The sequence below is a fragment of the Centruroides sculpturatus genome, unplaced genomic scaffold, assembly GCF_000671375.1.
Source record: "Centruroides sculpturatus isolate CEXI.00-Female unplaced genomic scaffold, Cexi_2.0 scaffold20, whole genome shotgun sequence".
NCBI lineage: Eukaryota > Metazoa > Arthropoda > Arachnida > Scorpiones > Buthidae > Centruroides > Centruroides sculpturatus.
The window spans coordinates 1,558,333-1,572,596 of record NW_019384333.1 but is presented as its reverse complement, the minus strand read 5'-3'; the positions used below and the strand labels follow the sequence as shown (position 1 = coordinate 1,572,596).

The 14,264-nt window shown below is 37.2% G+C and overlaps 1 protein-coding gene and 2 pseudogenes across 1 annotated transcript in view; all 3 read left to right on the top strand.

Annotated features, from left to right (window-relative positions):
• LOC111631113 (ankyrin-3-like) overlaps positions 1-14,264 on the top strand; it is a 279,012-nt gene that overhangs the window by 21,657 nt on the left and 243,091 nt on the right. The gene's annotated exons all lie outside the window — the stretch shown is intronic.
• On the top strand, positions 8,321-9,214 carry LOC111631145 (annotated as a pseudogene).
• On the top strand, positions 8,648-12,822 carry LOC111631134 (annotated as a pseudogene).

Here is a 14,264-nt window from a genome sequence, read left to right as displayed (position 1 = left end):
TGTATTGTTTACTTGAGAATACAACAGAGAATAAACTGCCCAAATACCCTTAAACAAAGGAAAAGTACGTCCTTTATGAAGGCATAGAGCCTTTACTACATGAAAATGAAAATTAATGAATACACTGTGTACAGTAATTTACCTGATAAGATAGACCTCAGAAAAATACTTTATGAGGCATAAAGCTGTCTTTATCATGAAAATTAATTAACTAAGGATTTTTTTGCTCTGCCAGGGTGTGGCCGAGTTATCCGGAGTGCCGGGTTATCGAGTGCCGAGTTTTCGAGGCTCTACTGTATAGTATATTATTATATCCCATGTAATTAGTATATTAGTATATCGCTATTAACCAACTTTGCATTGAATTTTCATCGATGTGTAGCCTAACAAATTTTTTTAAAATAATAATCGTCACTATTGTATCATTAAAAATTATTCTTAAATTATTTTATTGCTCACAAAACAAACAACCCCTCATAATTAGAAAATTAAGCCTCGTTTAAATACTGGCCTCTCTTCAATGGTCGAGCTGATGACGCCAGCTAAAACATGCAAAAATTTAACAAAAATAATATTAAAGTATCCAAGACATAGCCAAATATTGTAGCGCCACATCACTAGTGGACATTTGAAATTTGCCAACTAGAACGGTCGGTTAACCGATGTGACGGTTAATCGGGGGTCGGATAATCAATGCTCTACTGTATATATAAACATCAATTTTAAATATGTTAAGAACAAATGTTAGAATTATTAATTAGATTATTAGATTTTATCCCTGAACTAATTTGGCATAATCTGTATGTCATTGTTTTTCTAATTATAGTTTGGCTTTTTTCTACTATTATTTTCATCATAATTTTTCTAGTATAGTAAGTTGGTTCTTGTTTATTGTTTGAACTTCATGGAGTAAAGAATGTAACAAGCGCAGAATATTTTCAGGACCTGAAATTTTCCTAGAATATAAATTTTACATACAAAATTTCTCTGAAAATTATTGCAAACTAGCACACCAAATGAAACATTTTATGAGTTAATACTTATTACTATGTAGTTTGGAAAATTCAAATTTAATCATACAAAATAATGAAATAAGTCTACTTTAAACAAAATTTTTGCTTATTAGTACACAAAAGAAGAAAACATTTTGTGAAGGGATCAATAATAATTATTACATAGTTTAAAGTGTTATAATTAAATACTGTATAATTTGTCATGCAACACTAAACTGTGATAAATTAGTGTAAAAATTTTTAAATTAGAGGAATAAACTATCCTTGGCTGGAAAAGTGTGTTGATTGTATAATTGAATGTTCAAATATGCATTCCAGCTTTTAGAAGTGGTCTTTAAATTAGAAGAATGATTTAAGCATTCTTTAAAGCATATCATCAAAGTAGGTTAGAACATAGTTATAAACTTATGTAATATGTTATTTAATGAAAGTAAAATTGAAGTTGAACATGATGGGCATTTTCAAGCCACGGATAAGCTGTTTTTAATGCTGGACTCTAATGGACATTTTAATGTATAAAAATGAAAAATTTCTTTACAATAATGATGGTTGCGGAAATTTTTCCTGAAAAATTGTTTAAAAAGTGTTTAAGAAAATTGTCCTCTACGAGCAGAGTTTTTGATTACTGACTTTTTCATTATTATCATTACTTTTTTAAATGCAACTATACTTTTATGATGATTTAAAATTTATTATAAAATATTTCAACATTAATATTTTTTATATCTATGAAAAAATATGAAAAGTAAAAGAAAATATGTTTATAAAACGATAAAATTTTTATTTAAATATTTAATGAAGACAATTTGGGAAAAGTATTTAAATGCAACTTATTTATTTGCAAATTTTCTGTGCATAGAACAAGTGAATATCTCATTTTAATTTAAGCTGACATGAAATTTCACCTATTAAATAGTGTCAAAAAGAGTTTTGAAAGAAAAATGGATTTTTTTTTTGTTCTTTTTAAAGTTTGGTTCTTTTTAAAGTTGAAACTGTGGTTTGGTAACTGAAATCAACTGATTCCTACTGCACACACATAATCATGTAAGTAGGCAGTGGATGTAATAGGTGACTAAATTGATCAGAGGCAAATTAAACGTCACTCCCCCTCTCACTAGCTCTCACTCCTGGAAACTTGCTTTAATGTTGGTTATCACTCAATGCTTGCTAGATACTGCAGCCAGCACTGTCTTATTATGACAATGTTGGCTGCAGTCGGTAAAAATATGTAAAGGTGTAAAGGTGTATTTCAAAATTTGGCCAAATTGAGTTAGATACTCTTTTAAATGTAAGCTTAGGTTGTTCATGTTTTGACAGAGTGGTGTATCTCTATGTAACACTAATCAATCAATCAATCAATATTTTTATTCAGGTACAGTGTACAGTACATACTCGGTAATGCGGAGCATTGCCGAGTTAAATATATACAATAAAATGACAGTTGTATCGCGGTTACAAAATGTGAAGCAGAGTAAGTAAATGATAAGATATTAAAACTAGTAAATACAAAAGTAATCAAAATGTACAAATATTAAGATCCAATATATAATGGCTTGTAAAGAACAGTTAAAGTAACGTATATACAGAAGGTTTGAGTACAATAAGTAAAATGGAATACAGTAATAGAATACAATAAGTAAAATGGAATACAATAATACAATATAATACAATAAAATGGAAAATAATATATGAGATGCAATAAGAGTACAATAATATAATAAAACATAAACAAGACAGTGAAGATTATTATAAAGTAAACCCGAAAAAAAAAACAATATATATATACAGGGCAAGTGCAGCAAGAGGTTGCAGAGGAGACAGTGGATTACATAAATGTACTGTACATGAAGCTTAACAAACTTGTTGACAACAGGAGCAAGTTATTGGCTGGATGTGCTGGTAACAAGAACACTGTGTCTTTTAATCAGAGCTCCGAAGGTTGTATATAGTTCTTTGTTTTCCAGAAAGTCTGTGGTGATGTGAGGCTCTGGACAGGTCCGAACCCTCACTAAAATTTACGTTAAAATAATTGTTTTAGAGAAAATATATAGTAGTTAGAGAGAGATTTTTATTTTATGAAAGCGAGACACTAACTTTTAAACAATAGAAGAATGTAAGTCCGTCGACCATTTCCGGTTGGAGATCGAATTAAACTTCGATTTTGACCTCTCCCACGCCCCCAAAAGGTTTCGAATTGTCATCAGGTGACAAGGAGAGACCAATCGGAAAGGGGAATCTGAGAGAAAACGGATAAAACCCTGGAAATTCAAGGACACGATGGCTTCTTCTCCCGAAAGTTCCAAGTGATGGATCTGTTGTTGTGTGTGTGTCTTGCACCCATTTTTGTCTCCATCTCCTGACCTCGGATCGACATCTTTTTGTCAACGGAAGTCGATTGCATCATCCTGGAGTCATCGAAACGTGATGGAATGGTTCATTCGCGAACAAGGGACACTCCTTCAAAATGGGACTATCTTGGAAAGGAGAGGAAGACCCAGAGGCTGCAGCCGCTGCAGAACTTCCAAGATCGCAGAAATCTTGTAAGCTTCTTTTGTGTTTAATAAACGGTTGTGTTGTTTGTAAACGAAGCATCTATCTCTGACTCAACTGCTTCCACATGTCGTTGATTGTTACCACTTCGCAGTCCAAACAGAAAGGGAGACTATGACGATATACAGTCGAACCCCTATAACATGGTAGATACGTTCCATTCTTTATGAATCCATTTTGTATGAGTCCTTGCCAATCACAGCCCGACATGTGTGAAGTTTACGGACTATGGCTGTTTGAAAGGTTTCTTTCCATAAAATTAATCGATTCCTAGACTAATTTGACTCAACATTTCCAAAACATGTACATTTTTTTGGGAATAATCCATATAAACTATGCTATAAACAAAAAATTGTAGGATTACTTACCGAGTGTGCACAGTTCGATGTCGCCATTGCTTAAGCTAGTTTTTGTCGCGGAGCAGCACATTAAATGGCAGGCGCGATTTCTGATAAGTTATTTTTCTGCGAAAACTTTGTTGAACTTTGGAGATATCATTAATATAAATAATTTTTATCGCCGTTGAATAAGAAATGTTTCTTTCACAAGAAATGTATAAAATTAGTGCTGTATTAGACTTACAGTACCTAATTTACATACTGTACAGATGATAGTAAACTCAACTTACTTGCCTAAACTCTCCATAGCGTGGCGCTGGACGGTGGAAAGTATATATATAATTATAATGAAGTTACAATAAATTAAGTTAATATATAATTATATATACAGTACCTAATTTATATATAATTATATGTACAGTACCTAATTTATATATAATTTATATATAATACTGTACAGACGATAGTAAACTCAATTTACCCGCCTAAACTCTCTGTAGCATGGCGCTGGATGGCAGAAAGTAGTTCGGCTGCCCGATGATGTTTTACCGAATTATAGGAGTTTTTTTTACCATGTTTGTATGGATACTGTCGCAATTTTTTCGCCGTCATATAGGAATCCGAACTATAGGAACCCGTGTTATAGGGGGTGTCTACTGTATATCACCTATTATCGTTCATTGAGTTTTTTTTATTTTTCCCCCCTTGGCCCCCACACTGATATGGCCAAGGGATGTTGTGCTTCGAGGCAATGAGTTTGATGTTTAACCTTTCGTGTTCCAGACACACACAGCTATAAAGTCTATGGTCGACATTGTCCTCCAGGTTACAAATGTCACATGGGGGTACTTTTAATCACAAACCTATGGAGATAGGAAGAGAATTTCCCACGGTTGGTGAGAAATTGGCAGAGGTGGCTGCTGGGCTTAATCCAGTTGTACTTGTAGTAATCTTTGATGTTTGGGATGTAATTATATGTAATAGTGTTGTGGTTCCTTGTCCAGTTGCATTGCCAGGAGTGTATTACATCTTCATATAGCAGTTTTTTGACGGTGGTGTGACTGATTTTGTCATAGACAGTGTTCAAGGTGTCATTGGTAGCTGCTGCCTTGGCGAGATGATCGGCCCTCTCGTTACCAATGTTGCCCTGATGACCACGTGTCCAAGTAATATAGAAAAGGTTAGTGGTGTTGCTTAGGTTGTCTCTGATATTGGATGCGATTGGATGTTGTTTATTACTGTTGATGATGGGAATAGTAGAGAGGCAGTCGGTGAAGATAACAATGTTGGTGTGGTCATAATGTTGCATGGCCAGCTGATTGCTGTATTGATAGCTGTGAACTCTGCCTGAAAAGCGGAGCAATGGTCAGATAGCTTGTTCTTCTTGTAGTGAATTTCTTGATCATTATTGTATGCCCCAAAAGCACAGCCCACCCTACCATCAGTCTTTGAACCATCTGTGTAGATTTGGATGTCACTGCTTTGTGGAGGGATGGTATTTAGATAAGTCTGAACAAATGGTGGAATGGTATTAACAGGAGTGCAATTTTCTAGTTGGTTAGCTGAGATGTTGCAAGAGTGAGTTGAAATGTTGTTGCCTCATTTTATGCTCCAATAGTTGTAATAAAGGTGATAATATTCACAATTGGTGGCTTATGTTTAGTGATCTGGAGGCTATTGCTTGGAGCGGTTCTGTAAGCTTTGGAGAGGAGATGAAGAGCTTTACGCTGGGAAGAGACAAGTTTCCGCTTTAAGTGGACCTTGTGTGCAGCCCAACCCCAACTACCACAGGCATAGATGACTATGGGTATATAGATTTGGCTGTATATGATACTGAGTGCTTCGGATTGTAGTCCCCATTTGTTTTTTGCTACTTTTCCGAAGGCACTGAAAATATGGCCAGTGCGTTTGCAGGCATCCTTGATGTGTTCATCCCAGCTTAAACAGTGGTCTAGAAGCATACCCAGGTATCTGATTGATTTCTCAACTTTAATACTTTTGTTATCCATTTTGATAGTTGGTACTCTTTGGTATAGGTTGGGTTTGCCTGGTTTGTTTATGACCATGGCCTTGGTCTTATTGGGGTTGAAGAGGAGTTTGTGTTCTATGCCCCACTCATGTATTTTGGCAAGTGTGTTGATGCCCTTTTTTTCGAGATCTGCATGGAATCTGCCACCAATAAGAATAAGAATATCGTCTGCAAATGCAGTGGTGCTGTCCTGGCCAAAGCTCTGGGACAAAACGGTGTAAAGGTTATGTTCCATAGTGAAGGACTACAGATTGACCCCTGTGGGCAGTTGCGAACAATACTTCTGTTTGTGGCATTTGTTCTGTACTGTAAGTAGGCACTGTGGTTGTTCAGATAGTCCTTCAGAAGATTGTATGTATTGGCTGGGCAATTTATTGACTTTAACCCCTTCTGTCTCCAGTCCAAAACTGACCAACATGTCAGGTGTTTTTTCATCCGGTCACCCTACCTCCTATTGTTCTCCTCCTGTTTGTGGAATGGCTAATCCTACTCAAAGGCAATAATGGTCGTCCCAGAAAGTTCCAGGAATGGATAGAAGAAAGAAATAAAGGAAATCACCAAAATAGAATAGAATTATGACTATATAAATATACAAGTTTTGATATATATATATATATATATATATATTTGCATATATGTCCGACGTCCACTTATATCCTCCCCTTCTAAAAGTCACACTCCACAGTGCAATCTATGGTAGTTGACCTTACATTCCCTTGTATTATAAGAGTGCTGTGTTTTTTCCTCATTACCATCATTTTGTCTTCTTCTGGTCTCCTTGCATTTGGCTCCTTTTGCTTCTTGTGTTGTGATGTTTGGAGTAGGCCTTTCGCTTGGTAACGGTAACTAAGTCCTTACATAAGTGCTGGGGTCTTCCTCCTCTTTCTCGTCTTCGATTTGCATCTCTTCTCCCTTCTGCAACCATGCCACCCGCCTTCTACTCTCTTTATATATAGGGGCATAGCATTCTTTGATTTGGTCAGTGTGCACCACTAACCTTTCATCTTGGCGATTAGTGCCAAGTTCTATGGTGATTGGGCCCAAGATGCGTGTGATCCTGTAAGTCCCCAAGTTCTTTGGGGAAAACTTTCCAGTACCTTTCCTTCTTCCTTTCCGAAGTAACCATACATGCTGCCCTCTCTCCCATACTCGTCCTTTCTTGCCCTATTTTTTGATCTCCTATTTTTACAATTCTGTTCCTCCCCAACTTGTATGCAACTCTTCTTAATCATATTTAATTTTGTGAAGAACTCAGATCCTCGAGTTGGGGCATCCATCCCTTCGACACTATCCTCTGGAAAAGTGTTTGGAAATTGGGGTTCAAATCCATGTAACAGGAATGCAGGGGATTCGTTGGTAGCAGTGTGGATAGAATTGTTATATGTGAACAGAGCAGGTTTGATAAATTAGTCCCATCTCCTGTTATTCCCATACGATATCTTCGTGATGATTTTACAGATAGTTTTATTTAACCGTTCACACACAGAATTCACGCAAGGGTGGTATGCAGTTGTGATGTTACATTTAATGGACAATTTGGTACACATCTCTTGGAAAATGTTCGAAGTGAAGTTGGCCCCTCTATCCGATATTACCACTTCTGGGCAACGATATCTACATACTATGTTACAAAAGAAACTATCCATGATCTGCCGCGAGGATTGATTTGGGACTGGAACAGCTTCTGCATATCTAGTATATATGTCTACTACAGTCGATCCCCCTATAAGATCATTGATTTTTCCGTTTTATCTGAATTACATGTTGTACGAGTCACTTAGATTTTACAAATACGTGTGCCGGGCTGTGAACGGCTCACATATTTGTAAAATCTAAGTGACTCGTACAACATGTAATTCAGATAAAACGGAAAAATCAATGTTCTTATAGGGGGATCGACTGTATAGTGATAATATATTTATTACCATTTTGGGCCAATTATATCAACTGCTACCTTTTGGAGTGGAAACTTAGCAACTTCTGTTTCCTGGAATGGGGCTCAACTCCTGTGAAAATTATGTTGCTGGCATACTTTACATTCCTTAATTATGTTCTTTACATGTTTCCTCAAATTCCTAATGTAATAGTATCTATCAATGAGGTCACATGTCTTCTCAAAAGGACTAAATAGCAAAAATTTGCTAAAGTGAATTTTTGCTATTTAGAAACTATAACTCCTCCACCCCTCTCAGGGCACTTGGGAGTTAACTGTGGAATGACCAAATCACCTTATTAATCATTTCCCTACCTACACATACACATGCCCAATTCCTCAGTCCCATTCTACCGGGCTTGATGTGCATCAGTACCTCACCATCCAAACAGAATTTTTGTAATATATGTTGATGATTTAGATAAACATTAAATGTAATATAATATATGTTGACGATTTAAACAAAGGAAATGTAATCGAGTAGGTGCCGAGGTAGCGGGACGGAAAGGGAGTGAGAGGAGCTCGAAGTAACCAGCTAGATGTAGAAGTATTTAGTTGTATTAATAAAGAGTTATTCATACCATATTATCTGGTCAGTTGAGTCGTTTATAATACATGGTGGCAGCGTAGAGGAAAATGTATCAGATCCCAGCGCCCGAAGTTTTTAATTTTCGTCCGGAAGATTGGAGAACATGGATAGGGCGTTTCGAACGATTCTGAACAACGTTTGGACTCCATAATAAAGAGGAAACTGACCAGGTAAATTCTTTCATATATTTAATGGGACAGAAAGCCGAGGAAATTTTGGCGTCATTTAGTCTCCCAGAAGAGGATAGAAATGACTATTCAAAAGTTAAGGCGGCATTTGAAAAATACTTCGTCCCAACTAAAAATGTTATATACGAAAGATATAAATTCTATTCTTGGTTTCAAGAAGAAGGAGAAACAGTGGAGAATTTCGTGACTTCATTATATAGTCTGGTTAAAACGTGTGATTTTCCTGCTTCGTTTCAAGACGAAATGATTAGGGACAGAATAGTTTGCGGCATTAGAGACAAAAAGGTTTCAGAACATTTGCAACTTGAAACGGAACTAACTCTGGAGAAAGCAATAAACACTGCGAGACAGGCTGAAACAGTGAAAAAGCAACAAGAAGCTTTTAAGAACAATTCCGGGAATAACAGATATGCTGGAGGTAATGGATGGCCGCCGTCAGTTAGACGAAACCTGGCCATCTTTCTCCATCCATTTACATCTCCACAAAGACTGTCTTTATCAGAAGGCTGTAAACATGAATTAGTTAAGTCCATGACCACGTTTTAAACTAAAACAACATTTATTTACAACAATCTTCGAGTACACTTGAAAGAGAGCTACATGTGCTCATGGCAGCGATCACCCGACAAGAAGAAAAAGCAACAATACCCAGAATCCCTCTGGGTCCCTTGTCCCCGTTTTTCCATCCGGGATTCACGGAAAACTTGTAGAGGAGTGGTGCCATCTCACCAGTCCGTGATTTGTCACCGCAATGCATTACGCAAAACTGCACGTAGGAAGAACGTATTTTTGAAGCTGGAAGCTACTGACAATTCGTTTACCGGAAACAAAACTTTAAATTCCTGTTATTGGTGTGGAAAACCGGTGAAACATACTAAATTCAATTGCCCTGCTCGTAAGGTGATCTGTAATAAGTGCAAAAAAGTAGGTCATTACGCAAAGGTCTGTAAAGCTAAAGTGAGTATAAATGAAATAGGAGAACCTAATCAAAATTCATTTCTAGGACATGTTAAAGGGTCAAGTAATATAAACAATAGCGTTAAGAAACAGCTTAACCAGTAGAATTCAAACATTTTCGTGGGAGACATTCCTTTAAACTTCAAGATTGACACAGGGGCAGATGTCACAGTTATACCACACGAGACATATAACAGAGTGCTATCTTGTGTTAAATTACGAGAAACGAATAGATCTATACATGACCCTGGTAAAAACTCTGGATGTTGTGGGAGTGTTTATGGAAAAGCTAAGAAATAAGAGATTCCACATCCAAGAAGACATATATGTTATAGATAAACTAGAACACTCCTTGTTGAGTGGTAAAGCGAGTGAACAGTTAAATCTTGTAAAAAGAATACAGGAACTAAACTCTACTTTCGATCCATTTAAAGAATTCCCCAATCTATTTCAGGGGATTGGAAAAGTACAGAAACCCTATCACATTAAACTTAAACCGGATGCAAAGCCTTTTGCTCTGGCAGTTCCTCGAAAAGTACCATTGCCCTTGAGAGATAAGCTCAAGAAAACTCTGGACGAGATGGTAAATAAGGAAATAATCGAGGTAGTAGACGAACCTGCAGAATGGTGTGCTCCAATGGTTTTGGTTTTGAAGAAATCAGGCGAAATAAGAATTTGCATCAATCTATCTAAATTGAATGAGAATATTGAGAGAGAATACTTTCCAATGGCGTCGGTCGACTATACACTCAGCCAATTTCAGAACGCAAAAATCTTTAGTATTATTGATGCTAATGCAGGGTTTTGGCAGATTGCATTGGATCCTGAATCATCTTACTTGACAACATTTATAACACCCTTTGGGAGGTTCAGATTTAAACGGTTGCTGTTTGGAATTAAGTCGGCGCCTGAAATATTTCAGAAAAGAATACGTGAAACAATACCAGAGGGCACTGGAATTGTAGAACTAATGGATGAATTCGTGATATTTGGGGCCACAGAAGAAGAACATGATAAACGTCTGCATGAAGTTCTTCGTACACTTCAAAATGCAGGATGGACTTTAAATGCTGGAAAATGTCAGTTCAGAACGAAATAAGTCAAGTTTCTCGGACATGTAATCTCGCATGAAGGTATAAAACCTGATCTCAAGAAAACAGAAGCAATAGTAAAGCTCCAAGACATAGCTCTGTCACAGAGCTGAAAAGATTTTTGGGCATGAGTGGATTCCTAAACAAATTCATACCAAGGATGGCTGATGTTGCAAACCCTCTGTATGAACTGTTAAAGAGCAATGTAGAATGGTTATGGGGGCCAGCACAGGAAACATTGTTCCAAGAGATCAAGAATCAGCTATGTCAAACTCCAGGATTATCGATGTATGATCCAAAGAAAGAAACATATATTTCCTGTGACGCATCATCTTACGGTCTTGGGGCTGTGTTGTATCAGAGTAAAAGTGGTCACATGTCTGCAATTTGCTATGCATCTAGGACATTGTCAGATACTGAGAAATGGTATGCGCAAATTGAGAAGGAGGCTTTGGCAATTGTTTGGGCTTGCGAGAGGTTCCACGACTACATAATGGGCAAAGTTGTGAATATTGAAACAGACCACAAACCGCTGATACCAATTTTTATGTAAAAGGCTTTGGACAGTCTAACTCCAAGACTGCAACAAATGAAGCTACGAGTGATGAGATACGATTATATCATCGTGTACAGACAGGGAAAGCAGCTTATAATTGCAGATGCATTATCCTGTAGCCCCATACCCGAACGGGGAAATGAAGAATTGACCGAGGAGATTGAGGCTTACGTTCAAAATATTATCGACCCCTTTCCTGCATCTGATAAACGGTTATCGGAAATCGTGTATTTACAAGAGAGAGATCCAATTTGCAAAACATTGATGAGATACTGCGAAGAGGGTTGGCCGAAGAAAAATGAAATACCCGAGAAAATACGAAGATATTGGGAGCACAGAAACTCAATTACTCTCCAAAATAAGATTGTATTTAAAGATGCCAGGATTGTAATTCCAGAAAAGCTTCAGGGAGAAATATTGAACAGGTTACACGAAGGCCATCTTGGAATAACAAAGTGTCAAGCCCGAGCTCGAGAGTCTGTTTGGTGGCCAGGCTTATCGGCGAACATTGAGAAATTGATTGCGAACTGCTCAATATGCATCCAATACCAAAAGTATCATAAAGAGCCTCTTATCCCAAGCGAATTTCCTGAGAGACCTTGGCAAATTGTAGGGGTAGATCTTCTAAAACTAAAAAGCCATTGGTATCTCATAATGGCTGACTACTTTTCAAGATATTTTGAAGTTGCCAGATTGGAGGAATTGTCGTCGTCGTCAGTAATTAACCACATGAAATCAATTTTCGCAAGACATGGAATTCCAGAGGTTGTACGAAGTGACAATGGCACCCAATTTTCCCAGGTTGTCGACTCGGAATACCATAAATTTGCAGAAAAGTATAAATTTTCAAGTATAACTTCTAGTCCAAGATACCCTCAAAGCAATGGATTCATTGAATCAATGGTCAAAAATTTCAAAAGTCATTATTTGAAATCTGAGTCGCAGGATCATTATTTGATGCTTCTAGCAATGAGATCTACACCATTAGAGAATGGCTATAGTCCAGCAGAACTGCTAATGAGCCAAAGATTGAGAACACCCCTGCCATCAAATAATCACCAATTGATACCTTGTTTGATTGATTTCGCTTCAGTAAGAAAGAAGGAAAAGGGGAAGGCAGATAAACAGAAAACCTGTTTTGATCGACGCTATGGTGTAAAAACTCTTCCACATTTGAAGATAGGATAGCCAGTCTGTGTGTCAGATATGCGAACATATGGAAAGGTGAAGGAGGCTCACCATACTCCACGATCTTACATTATCGAAACTCCGAGAGGCACGTTCCGCAGGAACAGAATACATTTACACCCATCGTCTATTCCCCAGACAGTCTCCCAGGAAGACAAACCGCAGATTGTCGATGAGGAGAAATCAACTGGATCATCCAACCAGAATACTCCCGAAGAAGAAACTCCCAGGACGGAAAATGGAACAGGATCTGGGAATAGGGAACTTTATAAACCAACGCTAGAAATCAAACAAAACTCTCCACCGGGTGAAGAGGATCTTCCTAAAACTCGTAGTGGCAGACCTATATGAATCCCAAGACAGTATCTGGATTATCAGCCATAAAAGAGAAGGGGGAGATGGAGATGTAATATATGTTGATGATTTAGATCAGTGTTTTTCAACCTTTTTGAATACGCGACCCCTTTAGAAGTTAAAAAATTCTGGTGACTCCCCTAGGGTCATATTAAAACTATATCAGTGATTTAAAAAATTATGTATTTAATTTTCTTTCTGTTAAGAGAAATTACTGTTGATGACTAAAAATGAGAATTTAAGGAGAATCGACAATAACTTAGGACATGTATAGTATCTTACTTACTTCTTATAATAACAATGGGTTTGGAGTGCTGTTGACCTTTTTTTTTTGTTTTTGTTTTTGTTTTTTTTTTAGGGTGAGGGTTCTTCACTTTTACTTCTCTACTTATTACTTCTTTTTACATGTGTGTCAGCTCTACACTTTTTTAGCAATCATTTTCCCAGGCAACACCCATCATTCGGACCTAAATGTCAATCAAAAAACCAACTGTACTGTATAATAAATAGGTACAGCCTTCTCGCTGAAATCGTAGTTTTTTTAATGTAGTGTAGGACCTACAAACACTTGTCTTTTTCTTTTACCCGCGACCCCCCTGGGGGTTGCGGCCCACAGGTTGAAAAACACTGATTTAGATAAACATTAAATGTAATATAATATATGTTGATGATTTAAACAAAGAAAATGTAATCAAGTAGGTGCCGAGGTGGCGGGACGGAAAGGGAACAAGAGGAGCTCGAAGTAACCAGCTGGATGTAGAAGTGTTTAGTTGTATTAATAAAGAGTTATTTGTACTATATTATCTGGTCAGTTGAGTTGTTTATAATACAATTTTGGTTGGATTCCCCAGACTGTCTGCTCTTGCCTAGTTTTCTCAAAGTTTTGCCTCATCATCAGAAAGTCGTTGTCTCCTTGTGGCTTCATCACTTCAATCCAGAGCTCCTTGTTCATGATCACATTGTTATTTATCCGTTTCTCTATCTTATTTTTACTAATATTGTGTCTTGATAGCACATCTGCCACTGCATTACGTCTCCTTTTCACGTGACTAATTTCTACATTGCAGTCAGCTATCTCTGCCGACCACCTCATTAATCTTTTGTTATGATTCTGCATATTGCCTATGAATATGATAAGCTTGTGGTTGGTTAGTAACTCAATCTGGTGGCCTAACATGATTGGTCTAAAATTGCGCAGTGCTAGGACTATCGCCAGACATTCCTTCTCGATTGTCGAATAATTTGTCTCAGCACCATTAAATTTCTGGCTGAAATAGACCATTGGATAGAACTTCTCACTCTCTTTCTGACCTATGCAACTATCTGACATGTCAGTAAACAACTGGAATGGGGACCTGAAATCAGGGTGTTTTAACAATGGGGGGGTTAGCTAGAATATCTTTAAACCTCTCGAAGCTTTCCTGGCAGTTCTTGTTCCACAAAAATTTCCTATTTTTCTTGGTTAGATTTGTCAGCGG